Below are 12,748 nucleotides of genomic sequence, written 5' to 3' on the forward strand. Positions count from 1 at the left end.
TACATTCTGCTGGGGCTGGCACCTACCGGATTGGACAAGGGGACGCAGTTCCGGATGTGGCTGCTGCTGTCCCTCACAAAAAAAGGCCTGTGGGACGCGAGGAACAATCTCATCTGGCACAACATCAAGTGGGGAGTGAGGGAGCTGGAAGAGAGGATCCTGGCGGACCTCAGGAGGAGGATGAAGGACAACGTTGCCAAATGTGGTTTCCCCATGGCAAAGGAGCGCTGGAAAGGACTATGGACCCTGTACAGGGATTAATGGTTAACAGCAAGTGGTAGGGTTTGGAGGGACTCTCATAATAGCGCAAATCCGCCCACACTTGCAATGATTGTTAACGGACAATCGCTGCCGTTCCGCTGTTTTTACTACATGGAGTGTTAATGAGGGAGATGTTTACTATTGAGATGTTTTTTTCGGAATAAAGTATATTGTGTAAGAAAAAAAAACTGAACAGGCAGCCGGATCAGGATCAGGGCGCCCCCCTGCGGCTGCGGTTGTTGTCGGGCCGTTGACAGGAGATCCAAGAGCAGGGCCCCCGCCCGGGACTGGCAGGCAGGCCAGCAAGCACGCAGGCACGAGAGGGGGAGAGCGGAGTCCGGGTGGCCGGCAGCCGCGTGCGGACCGGGCTCCCGAGGCGTCGGCCTGCGCCACTGTGCGCCAGCCGGACACCCGCGCGCCCGCCCAAGGTCGGTGTCGGGCATCGCTTCTCGGCCTTTTGGCCAAGATCAAGGTTCAAGTGGCATGACCGCAGTTCCAAGATCTTAGTTCAAGGGGTCAGGCTAGTGACGAAGAGAAGGAAGAGCTGAAGACAAAGAAACCGCCAATGGTGGAATCGCTCCAAGTGAAGCCTGGGGGGTGAAGCCAGGGCTGCCGAGAAGGAAGACGTCGGGCGGTGAGGAGCCTCCTTCGGGAGTGTTTTCCTTATTTTTTCGGCGTCAGGATGGACTATTTTTGGAGGTCTACTCAGCCAGCCAATTTGACCAGGCTGCCGAATACGATTAGGTTTAAGCTGAGGGAGGATTTGAATTTGGAGTTTCCTGATAGGATTTCTTTCATCGAGTCAGTTTTGTGCATGGGACTTGATCTTTCAGTTAAGGACTTACTTTGTGTTCAAGGATATACTGCTTCTAAGTCGGTGGATGTTACTTTTACAGAGGAAGCCTTTTATTTTTCAGTTTTACGGCGTTGCAGAGAGGGAGAAAGTTGTTCCCCTCATGCATTCAGACATTGAAGGTATCTGGGCTAAAGCACGTCGGGTGATCACGGTGCACGTTTATAACCCTTTTGTGAGGAATGATGACATTTTTTTGTTTCTGAGCCGCTATGTGGACGTTGTTTCTGAATGAAACAGGGTTGTGGACAGGTTGGGAGTGTGGACAGGTCGAAGGCAGTTCGCCGTGATTCTTCGGCCTGATCCCACCTCCTTGGATGGCTTCAAGCACCCTCCTGCGTCTTTTGCCCTTGGGTCTGATCGGGGCTACCTCTTTTACGCGGGCCAGCCCCAAACCTGCGGAAGGTGTTAAGAGCCTGGCCATACAGCGGACTCATGTTTGCAGGTAAGATGCTGTAACTGCAATGAACTCGGGCATTTAATGAGAGACTGCAAAAAAGGGGTTATGTGCACTTTTTGTGGCGAAGAGGGCCATGTGTGGAAGAACTGTTACACCCGGACCTTTGACAGTCCAGGCAATGAAGACTAACTATGGAAACATAATTGTTGATGGGGAGGAGGAGGGCACTTCTGAGGCCATGGAGGAGGTTGTCAAAGAGGCGACCGGCACGGCAGATGAAGGGACTTCATTGCAGGAGCCTGGGAGATCTGAGGATGTCAGTCCGGCGCCATCTGGAGGCGTGGGAGAGGATCTCCCGGTTGCCTCCAGGCCTGTGGCTGATGAACCTCGGGGCCAAGTGCAAGGTAAGAGGCCGGTTCTCACAGACTCTGCTGCAGACCAGGCTCCCACTGAGGGCAGTGGGGGCGAGCAGCTGGAGTCTAGAAAGAGAAAGAAAAAGGAGGAGGAGAAAGGGAAGAGGGCAGCAAGAAGAGTCAGGAGCAGGAGGTAATCTTTCGGCGGATAATGAATCTAAGAGCTGGTATCGCTCTCGAAATGGAAACTGAGCAGGGAGGGCCTGATGGGTCTGATGCTGACACTCCTCCTGGCACCAGCTACCAGTGGTCAGAGTGCAGTGGAGGCCAGGTGCTGTCTCCAGGACTGCTGCCGGACTCCCTCTTCTCACCATTGCAGAGTCCTGACTATTACAGCTCGGACTTCTTAATGGACAAGCTTCAGAATGAGGTGCCTTTTGCAGGATCCCCGGGTGTTGACAACACTAACATGTACACATGACTCTCACCGTCTGCACGGTGAATGTCAGGGGCTTGAGAAACCGCGTTAAGAGATTGGCAATCTTTCAATCTTTACGCAGCCTTCGGTGTTCAGTTTTTCTCCTACAGGAAGCTCCTGTGCGGGACAGTGTGGACTCTAAAGTTTTCCAGTGACTGGCATTGTGGTCAGTCAGTATGGGGAATTGGGAGTGCGCACTCTGCAGGGGTGGGTATCTTACTAAATGATAACAGCCTGTGTGTGGTGAATAGCTTTGTTGGGATACCGGGGAGGGTGTTGGTGCTAGATGCTGATAGGTATGACAAGAAATATAGGTTCATATGTATTTATGCTCCCTCACAGAGATTAAAGAGGAAAGATTTCTTTGCCTCTCTCGAACCTTTGTGTATTACTAACTGTTTTGTAATGTTGACGTGGATGCTGACACTGATTTCGGTGCCACCGCCTTGCGGGATTTGGTGCAGCACTTGTTTAGCAGATGGCTTCAGATCCCTTTTTCCCAGGGTTTCTGGGGCAACATGGAGGAATAGCCGAGGGTGTGCGAGATGGCTGGATTGTTTTTGGAGAGCTCTCTAGCTGTGGTAGATGCAGGTATTGTCCCCTCTTTCCTTACTGATCATGACATGCTTCGGGTAAAGGTAAATGATGGTAACCCCTCCTTCGGGCCTGGGTACTGGAAACTAAATGTGTCCATACTGGCAGAGGCTAAGTTTTGCTCTGCTGTAAGAGCCCTGATCCAAAGTTGGTTTGATCTGAAACCACTCTATCCGAGTCTGAGAGCATGGTGGGATGACCTCAAGGTAAAGATCAAAACCTTCACCATAGCTTATTGTAAACATAAAAGCAGTCTGAGGAAGAGAGCATCGCAGACTGCAACGTAACTTAGAAGAGTATTATGTTCAGTTTAATAAGGGGAAGGATTTTGATGTAGCAGAGGCGGCTCAGGCAAGAGCCAGGCTGAAAGATTTTTACATTGAAGAAGCGAGGAAGTACCTGATCCGTCTCCAAGATAGGTATAGAGAAGAGACGGAGACATGTTCTACTTATTTCTTTAGCCAGGTGAAGCAGCAGCAGCAGAAAAAGAGGGCAATCTCTGAGTTATATGCGGCCGATGGGAAGCTGGTGAGATCACCCCAAGGTTTAATTGACACGGTTGAGTCTTTTTATACTCCGCTGTTTCAGAAGCGTGAGACGAGGTCGGCACCTTCAGACTTCTGTAGTAGTCTTCCCAAGGTACCAGAGGCTGGAGACTTGGCTGGTCCAGTCTCTTTATCAGAGATGGAGGTAGCCCTTAAAGGTATGAAAAGTGGGGGAAAGTGCCAGGTATTGATGGCTTGTCTAAAGAATTTTGTTACCTTTTGGGACCTTTTAGGTCCAGCTTTGTTGGATGTTTATCATGAGGCCTTTTGTTCGGGTGAGCTGAGTGAGTCAATGAGGACGGGAGTGTTGGTGCTCCTGTACAAGAAAGGGGATTCAGCCAATTTAGCAAATGCTTATGGAAAATTATGAAAAAATTGCAATTGGTGAGGGATGCAATAGCGTGGTCAGAAGATAGGGGAATCCCCCTGCTGGTCGTAGGGTTAGACCAAGAAAAAGCGTTCGACCGGGTTGACCACCACTTTTCTGTGTTATCAAGTTTTGGGTTTGACCCCATGCTCATCTCTTATTCGTTTGTTAAATTTTAAGGTACAGAGCAGGGCTTGTGTGAATGGGTACTTAGGGAAGGGTGTGAAGCAGGAAGCAGGGGTGCGGCAAGGCTGCCCCCGATCTCCCTTACTGTATGTCCTCTACATTGAGCCCCTTGCAGCTGCATTCAGAGGTGACCCAAGGATAGATGGGATTCTCATCCCCGGGAGCGGTGGTAGATATTTGAAAGTCTTGTTATATGCTGATGATATCACTCTTTTTCTTAGCAGCACTTACAGCCTAGCTGCCGCCTTGGAGGTTGTCGATTCTTTCTCCCAGGTTTTTGGGTCTAAGATAAAGAGAAGTCCTCTGTTAAATTTTTCGGGGCATGGAGGGTGCAGGATAAAAATTCCTGTGGCTTGGTGGTATGTGATGGACCTTTGAAGATCCTAGGTGTCCTATTTGAAGCCAGGATGCCTGCCAGCACGAACTGGGTTAAAAATCTGAGTTCGGTACGTCAACAACTGGGCTTATGGAAACTGCGGCGACTTTCCTTCCTAGGGAAAGTCTTGGTGTTAAAAATAGACATTCTGCCTCTTATTGTACCTTGCTTATGTTTACCTATTACCTGCAAGATTGAGAAGAGATTTTGTTAGGGAGGTTTTTTCCTTCATGTGGGGAGGGAGATATGAATATATAAAACGGCTTGACATGTATCGGAGTTGATGCGGGGGGGAGAGGGGTTCCTCATATTCCCCTCAAGCTCGACTGCTTATTTGTATCTCAACTTGTCTTAGCTATTTCCAGTCCTATAGCACATGACAGTCAGTATTTTGTGCGTTTTTGGTTTTCTTTTACAATGAGGCATTTGGTGTCCTGGGATAATTCTGTACCACGAGGTGAAAACCTGCCTTGGCATTACAGACATGCAGCCCATTGGGTTAAGCTGCATCCTGAAGGTAAGGATGGTGCTGTTGCAATCAGTCACAAGCAGCTGTATAGCACTGTCATTGAAAAAGGGTTCACTAGTCCTGCAGTGTGCAGGGTTAGTGCGGACGTCTGGCTGGGCATCCAGCCCAAGGGCCTGGAGAACCGGCTGGCTGACCTGAACTGGCTGTGCGTCTGGGGAAGACTTCCTGTCCGGTCTGTGCTCCACAGTCATCGGTTGGCTCGATCTGCGGCGTGTCCTGTGGCAAACTGTGGGAAAGAGGAAACCATTCGACACATCTTTTGGGACTGTAACCTTGCTAAGTCTGTATGGGTTTTATGTTTATTTGACAATTACCTCTGGTTTTGTTTTGGATTGTAATATGGTGCTCCTGGGTTTTAAGCACAAAAATCTTAACACTGGTAATCTTTTCCTACTATGGTATATTATCAGTATGTGTAAGTTCTGTTTATGAAAAACGAGGCAAGGACTGTGTAAGACTGGTGTGCAGCCTACTGCTAAGGGTGTTTATGGAAGACTAATTGCCTCATTACGTCAAAAGATGTTGGGTGATACACGTAGATGGGGTTTCCACGCCGCGAGAGAGAAATGGAAAGGTCTTGTTGATCTTTAACTTCTGTTTTTTGTTGTATGGGTTGCAATATGTTAAAAGAAAAGAGTGTTTGGTTGAATCTTTGGTGAGGGTGGGAAGGCCTTATTTTGAATTGCTAATGTTTTGTATTGTGAATTTCGGGTTATTGATTGTGTTTTTTCAATGTATTTGGAGAGTGTTTGATTTTTGCCTTGTATTGATTTATATTTTGTAATAAAAAAATCTGTTCTTATCAGTTTAATATCTGATACGTCCCCCATCGGGGGACCACATATTAAACGGATTTTTGGAACAGGGAGCTGGATCAGGAGCTTGCTCCGTCCTCTCCACGCATTGGCCCGGTATTGCAGCGCCTCCAGGAGCGGTGCACCACCTTCTCTCAGTGGTGAAAAGACAGACGTAGCTAGCAAGCAAGCGAGGTGGACTGGAGCTCCTTCTTCTCCGGTCTCATCTCTCGTCCATCTGTGTGTCTGTCTCTCTCTCTCTCCCCCTCCCCGTCTCCATCTCCGGCAGCCGGACACCCGCGAGACTGCCCAAGGCCGGCGTCAGGCATCGCTTCTCTGCCTTTTCAAGTGTGTGGCCTGACCGCAGCTTGTTTCTTGGCCAGAGGGGGGAGGAAGAAGGATCGGAAATTTTTTCGGGGCCTACTCAATTTTTTCTACGTGGCGGAATTTTCCGGCCATTTTTCTATCAAAATGGAGAGAGGAGCTGCATCCAGAGAGGGGCGAGTGAGATACGCCGTGCGCTTCGTGCTGCGAGCGGATGGAGAACGGACAGAACTGGCGTCGAGGGACGAGTTTGAGGAGGACGTGCTCAGCAAGGCTCTGCATCTGGAACCCGAGGACGTTTTGTTTGCAGGACTTCCCGGGTAAGAAGTGTTTGGATGTTTCACTTGTTTCAGAGGGCCTAGTGCGAGGTGTTTGGGACATTGTTAATCGTAAAAAGGAGGAAAAGCCCTTTGTGGCCTATTATGTTGAACCCCTTTTTGCTAGAGAGCTAAAGACTCTGACGGTGGTGATGTTCAACCCTTATGTGCCTGAGGAGGACATTGTTTGTTTTTTGAAACGTTTTGTAGACATTCAGGGATTAGGGGTGAAGATTCTAGATAAAAAGGGTTTCTGGACTGGAAAGAGACGCTTTAAAGTGCGCTTTCGGGCCAACGGTTCAGCCCCTGATGGCCTATTGCACCCACCTGCTACTTTTGAAATTGGGCCTAACCGAGGCTACTTGTATTGCTACGGACAGCCTTTGGTGTGCAGGCGGTGTAGGAAAGAAGGCCATAATATGGTGGACTGTAGAGAGCGCGTTTGCAGACGGTGCGAAGGAGTGGGACATTTTACATCGGAATGTACTGAAGAAATGAAGTGTAACTTGTGTGGAGGTGAGGGGCATGTTTTCAGGGACTGCCCTTTGAGAGAGAAGTTTTTCAGAGGTGGTGCATGGATCAGGAGAGGCCTGGCCAGGTGCAGCTCGTAACGAGCAGAGGCTAATGGACGCAGCTGAGGCTTCTGGCAGTAGAAGCAGTGCTGTTTGTGAAAGACCAGCGGAAGAAAAGGCTCGAAAAGGAGAAAAGTCTGCGAAAGACGGTTTTCAAGAGAGCGCAGAGCACAACCCCTTTTGCGGAAGGCAAGGAGAAGGGGAAGGCCTGGGAACCGCTTGAAGGGGATGTACAGGGAGTTGCAGGCGAAGGGGCGGGGCCATCTTTGCATATGCAAATTGCAGTGGAGGACGTCTATCAGATGGAGAGTGATGAGCTTTTTGAGAGCTCGGAGACGCCTGGACTGGGCTTTTTGAAAGCGGCGATGGCGGAGGTGGGGCAGGCGGCGCGCTGTGCCCAGGACCTCAGTTGGGGAGAGCATGTGGAGGAAGATGAGGATGAAGGTCCGTCCACATCAAAGCGGACCATGAAGCGGAAGGCACCGGAGCAAGAGCCTGTGAAGGTCAGGCGGCTCTGTGGGGTCCTCTGGGGCCTTTTGTATCCCAGAAACAGAGCACAGAGAAAGCAAAAGTATCCTAGTATCCACCAAAGGTGTGGGGGCTCTGGTAGAGCTGAAGAAGGGGAGAGAGAGAGAGAGAGGAGGGTCTTTGGCTTGACTCTGAGCTCCCCAGGGATTTCGTTGAGCTCTGTAAGTGGGATGAGAGGAGCAAAAAAAGTACAATGGCCTCCTGGTTTTGCAGATCAGGAGATCCACCAGAAAGGCATTCAGTATAAGTGTGTGACTGCAGGCTCTGAAGTGAACGTTTCCAAGTCAATGGGAAAACTCACACAGAAATTGGGTCCCAGAAGTGCCTTTTTTCTGATATCAAGCGGCAGTGGAGAGGAAACGCGGGGAAGGCGAAAGCGGCGTTTGCTGAGGGAGTATTTAAGAAGGATGGAAAGTTTATGAAGGAGTTGGAGGCCTCGCCTGGCTTCTTAAGGAGGTGTGAGTGGGTAAATGGTAATGTGCGGTTACCAAGTCGGGCTGGGGGGTTGAAAAATATACCAAGAGTGTTCCCGGGGGTGAGTTTTGAACATGAAGGGAATGTGAGGAGGATTACGAAATTGTTAGTGAGTGGGCCTCAAGAAGTTAGTCCGGGATGCTTACATTGCAGCGATGGACGTTTTGAGCAAATGGGATGAAAAGGTTTAAGTTTCACTTGTGATCATGGCATTTTTCCTTTCTTTTGTGGGGGTTTTGGGAGAGTGGGTGGGAAGGGGTGCTGTTTTCCTGTCCCAGAGGGCTTTTTTCTTTGATGTGTGCCTTTTCCAAGATTTTTATTTTTGGACTGTTTGGGTTTTTTGTTTGTGGAAGGGATGAACAGACTGTGAGGGAAGTGTATGTACGCTTCTCAGTTTCACTAAGGCACAGGGTAAAGGGACAGGTTTTTTCGAAGGTTTTATAAGTCCTTATGTTGAAAAAACTCACTATAAATGTGAGAGGTTTGAGGAGCCCGGTTAAGAGAGCAGCGGTTTTTGGTTATTTAAAATCTTTGGATTTTACTGTGTGTTTTTTGCAGGAGGTCCATCTGAAGAATGAGAGGGATGTGGCGGACTTTTCAAAGGAGTGGGATAGGGGAGCTTCAAGGTGGAGTGTGGGAGGGTTACATTCTTCGGGGGTCGGGATCCTTTTTGGGTCCCATGACTTTGTGGTGGGACAGGGTGAGGTTGGGGTGCCGGGCAGACTGCTGTGTGTGGATGTGACAGTGAGTGTAGTTATAGGTTCATATGTGTGTATGCTCCGGCGGTGGCTTCTCAACGTTGTACTTTTTATGTTAATTTTGCACCTTTTTATTTGACAAATAAGATTATCATGGGAGGGGACTTTAACATTGATTTTCAGGAGAAAGACAGCCCAGATGTAAAAAATGTCCGCAGCCTGCTCGTGCAGTATGGTTTGGTTGATAGTGCGTTGAAAGCTGAAGTGGGGAAAGCAGGTCCTACGTGGCGGAATGCAAAAGGGGCGTCTAAAAGGTTGGATTATATTTTCACCTCCAGGGATTTGGGGATTGAGAGAGTGCTGACGACACCTGTCTGGCACTCTGACCACGATGTGTTGGAGGTTGTAGTGACAGGTGGGAGATCTGATTTTGGGAAGGGTGTATGGCGCCTTAACACAGAAATTCTGAATGAGACTGCCTATAAGGATTTTAAGAGACAGAAGCTGTTGTCCCGGATTAATGCCAGACGGGAGCAGACTCTTATCTTGAAATGGTGGGATCTTGTTAAGAGGTGGATCCAAGAAGAAACCAGAAAGTATTGTAGAGATCGGCAGCGAAAGGAGCGGAAAGAGGGAAGGATTTTACAGGAGGGATTAAATAGACTGTACGTGAACTGTAATGATGGGCTGCCGGTTGATCTGGCAGAGATCAATGAGCAAAAAGACAGACTTAGAAGGTATCATGAGGGAAGGCTCATCATTACCTTTTTAAATTGTACATAGAGAAGTTGCAGTTTTCCGAAACATTCTACATTCCAGTTTAGCCGTATGCGGAAAAGGCAAAGCAGAAGGGTGGTGGAGGAACTACAGAACCAGTCGGGACAAGTAGTGACCGACAAGGCTGGGATGTTAGAGGCAGCATCAGAATTCTATCAAGACCTTTTTTTTAAAAGAGAAATAGAGGAGGATGCTGTCGAAAGAGTTTTGGGGGCTGTGACATCAGTACTAACAGAGAAAGACAGGACGGATATAGAAGCACCCTTCACTTTAATTGAATTAAAAGAGGTTATGAAAGATTTGAAAAATGGGATAGATGGTTTGCCGGCAGAGTTTTATCTTACCTTTTGGGAGGATTTGAAAGACCTGTTTCTTTTATTATTGAAGGAGGTTTTTAAAAAGGGCTGTTTGGGGACACCATGAGGACGGGGATTTTAATATTGCTTTATAAGAAAGGGAGAGCTAGCGATTTAACACTTGTGTACAGACTAAGATTTGTGTTAAAGTGATTGTGAACAGATTAAAAAGAGTGTTGCCCTCAGTGATTGGGATGGAACAAACCTGTGTGGTCTGAGGTAAGACACAAGATGTAAAAAGGGTTAACTTAAGTCAGTTCTGCCTGAAAATTAGACTTCTAAGCAACAGGGGTTTATGGCAGGAAAGGGGGTTAACTGATAAGGATTCCAGATGCGAGCTAGGAACCCCCTGGGGGCGTAATCTTAAACTGACCATTTGGCCAGGGTCTCTTAACTGGCCAAATACCATGACCCCCCCCTTACCATAACACCGAATGACGTCCGAAGCAGCAAGGAAGGACTATAGATAGATATATAACCTAAAAGTTTGTACCGGCACATCAAACAATACTTCGGCTTTATTGTTCCTTGCATGCAATAAACTCATCTGTTTTACTTCATCTCGGGATCAAGAACCTTATTCTTTCTGCTAAAACAAATTTGGCGTAGTCGGCGGATGCTCCAGAAGACAGAACTTCCCATCGGCAGGAGAAGACGGTCAGCGCTCACATTACTAAGAGGTAAGGACTCCTCTTTTTTTTAAAAAGTCCCGACTCTCTGACCGCTTGGGAAATCTCTGCTCCCTGCAAGAATCGCCCGAGATGACGGAGTAAACGCGAGGTCCTGAATTCCTCTGGCCCGGGGAAGACACCGGTGTATTTAATGGGAAGTTTGCTGTAAGCCCAGAATTTGGTCTGGCAGGCGGTGATTCGCGGTATTGTGTACAAGCGTTTGAAACTGGTGTATGCCTTAATTGCACGTGGAGTTTTTGAACGGGTTTTGGACCTTTACCGCGAAGTTCAGGACTGGTGTGGGCCTTAATTGCGCCCGGAGTTCTGAAGCCGAGTGGTGTATTAAATGCACGTAATTCAGGACTGGTGTGGGCCTTAATTGCGCCCGGAGTTCTGAGGCTCAGGATCGTTGTGGGCCTTAATTGCGCCTGGAGTTCTGAGGCTCAGGATTGGTGTGGGCCTTAATTGCGCCCGGGGTCCTGAGATTAGCTACGCCTTGATTGTGCACGGATTGGCTTGGCGTGGTTTTTTGTTTCAAAGGGAACAGGAGAGAAGTAGAAGATATAAGTGTATGTTTTTGGTGTTTTCCTTGTTTGTGAATACATATACACACGCACGACACTAACATAAACACACCTCATAATAAAAGAGCAAAGCACTAAGTAGCAGGATCTAAAGGATGCTGAGATCCAAGAATCGCCCTGATTGAGCTCAGTCCACCCTGGGGCAAAAGCAGCAAGGCTGGCGTTCTGGGGATGGTGAATTACTGATCAAGGAAGGGGGTTTTCGAGGTCTCGTTCCTTGCCTGTGAACAGTGCGGTGTAAGTCCTCTCTAAAGGCTCTGAGAGGCTTTAGATCTGTAGGTAACAGACACCCTTAGCTGAATGAGTGCAGTAATGCACAGGATTTTCAAGTGAAAGCATCCCCCTACTGTATGAGCTGTTACCTCACACACGACAAAAGTAAACTCTTAAAAAGACCAAACATGTGTGCTAACTGATGGTTTGAGAAAGTGGGGGAGGGGTCCGTTTATATATCGGAAAAGTATAAGTTGACGGAAAAGAAGGAGAAAAATATGGGAAAAACTGAGTTTGTCAGAGGGAGTCTGGGGCGAAGATGCCTGTAAAGAAAGTATATGCGTATTGATTGGCAAAAGCACAAGCATGTAGCTGCCACGCTGGTGCATGGCCGGCACCAGTGGTGGCAGATACATGAGACAAAAAAAAGAAATTGGGATGTGACTTCTTAAAAGTGTGTTTACGGGAAAAACAAAAACCCGAAAGAAAAGATACTTTACTCACTACGAAAGAGTATGAACAAAAGCAGAAAAAAAGGCAGTGCAGGAGAATCAGAAACTAAAGGAGGAATTAGTTTCTGGTCGCACTGCACTAGTTAATGTGTTACAACCGTCAACTAAATTATATCCTGCTCTCCCATAGGGGAACAGACAGGCAGGAAATGAAAATAATTGGGATCAATTCCCACAGTGACCATATGGAGACGGGGGGTCTGAGTGGGATGACACCTGGTACGAGTGTGATAGAGATGGAACAGGGGCTCCCCTCTTAAAGGGAGGACGGCCGCAGACCTGTACTCTCACCCGAAGTGGGAAAGGACTTGATGTAGCGGGGGCTAGAGCTGTTGATGATAGCGTCACTCTGTCTCGCACCCCATCGAGGGGGTCCGCACTCGCACCTACCTTCCCCGATTCCCTCATACGGTCAAATCCAAAACCGCAAGATATTGACCGGTGGGCTAAAGAAGTACCGCATCCGAAATTAGGAATGCAGCGAACCTGGAGTGCACTTCAGGAATTAAAAGGATTCATGTAGAAGTGAAACAAGAATACAGCACATTGTAGTACGAAGAGAAAAATATATTCTTGATGTGTATGTGTGTTTTATTAATTTGTGTGCCGGCATGTATGTGTGTAGTGTGTTTTGCCAGCTGGACTGGCTAGAGACGTAACTAAAGAGACTTGACGAAAATCAACTTAAGGAGATTGGAAAATATAAGAGCGTCTGAAACGTATAAGTACAGTACAGGTGGACGTAAAAGGAGTTAGATAAACAGTTTTTGTATGTATATACAATTAGTTGTAATAGAAACAAGTTGGATTTATTCGAATGTCTCGAAACCAGACATGCTGAAACGCTGTAGGTTTAGAATCAAGACTGGGGAGAATAAACAGTCTTGTGAGAAGATCTGTTTACCTAATGATTAGATCCTGTAAATCCCTTGTAGCCTCCCTAAGTCTGTCCCAGTCCAGTGCAGAAAAGGAGTTAAACCTAAAAT

The 12,748-nt window shown here is 47.9% G+C and overlaps 1 long non-coding RNA gene and 1 pseudogene across 14 annotated transcripts in view; one reads left to right on the forward strand and one right to left on the reverse strand.

The window, feature by feature from the left end:
* The window catches only part of LOC148647685 (uncharacterized), a 663,201-nt gene that overhangs the window by 416,763 nt on the left and 233,690 nt on the right, over positions 1–12,748 (reverse strand). The gene's annotated exons all lie outside the window — the stretch shown is intronic.
* On the forward strand, positions 5,708–5,887 carry LOC148647697 (U2 spliceosomal RNA; annotated as a pseudogene).

The sequence above is a fragment of the Lepisosteus platostomus genome, chromosome 15 (assembly GCF_059453375.1).
Source record: "Lepisosteus platostomus isolate fLepPlt1 chromosome 15, fLepPlt1.hap1, whole genome shotgun sequence".
Taxonomy (NCBI): Eukaryota; Metazoa; Chordata; class Actinopteri; order Semionotiformes; family Lepisosteidae; genus Lepisosteus; species Lepisosteus platostomus.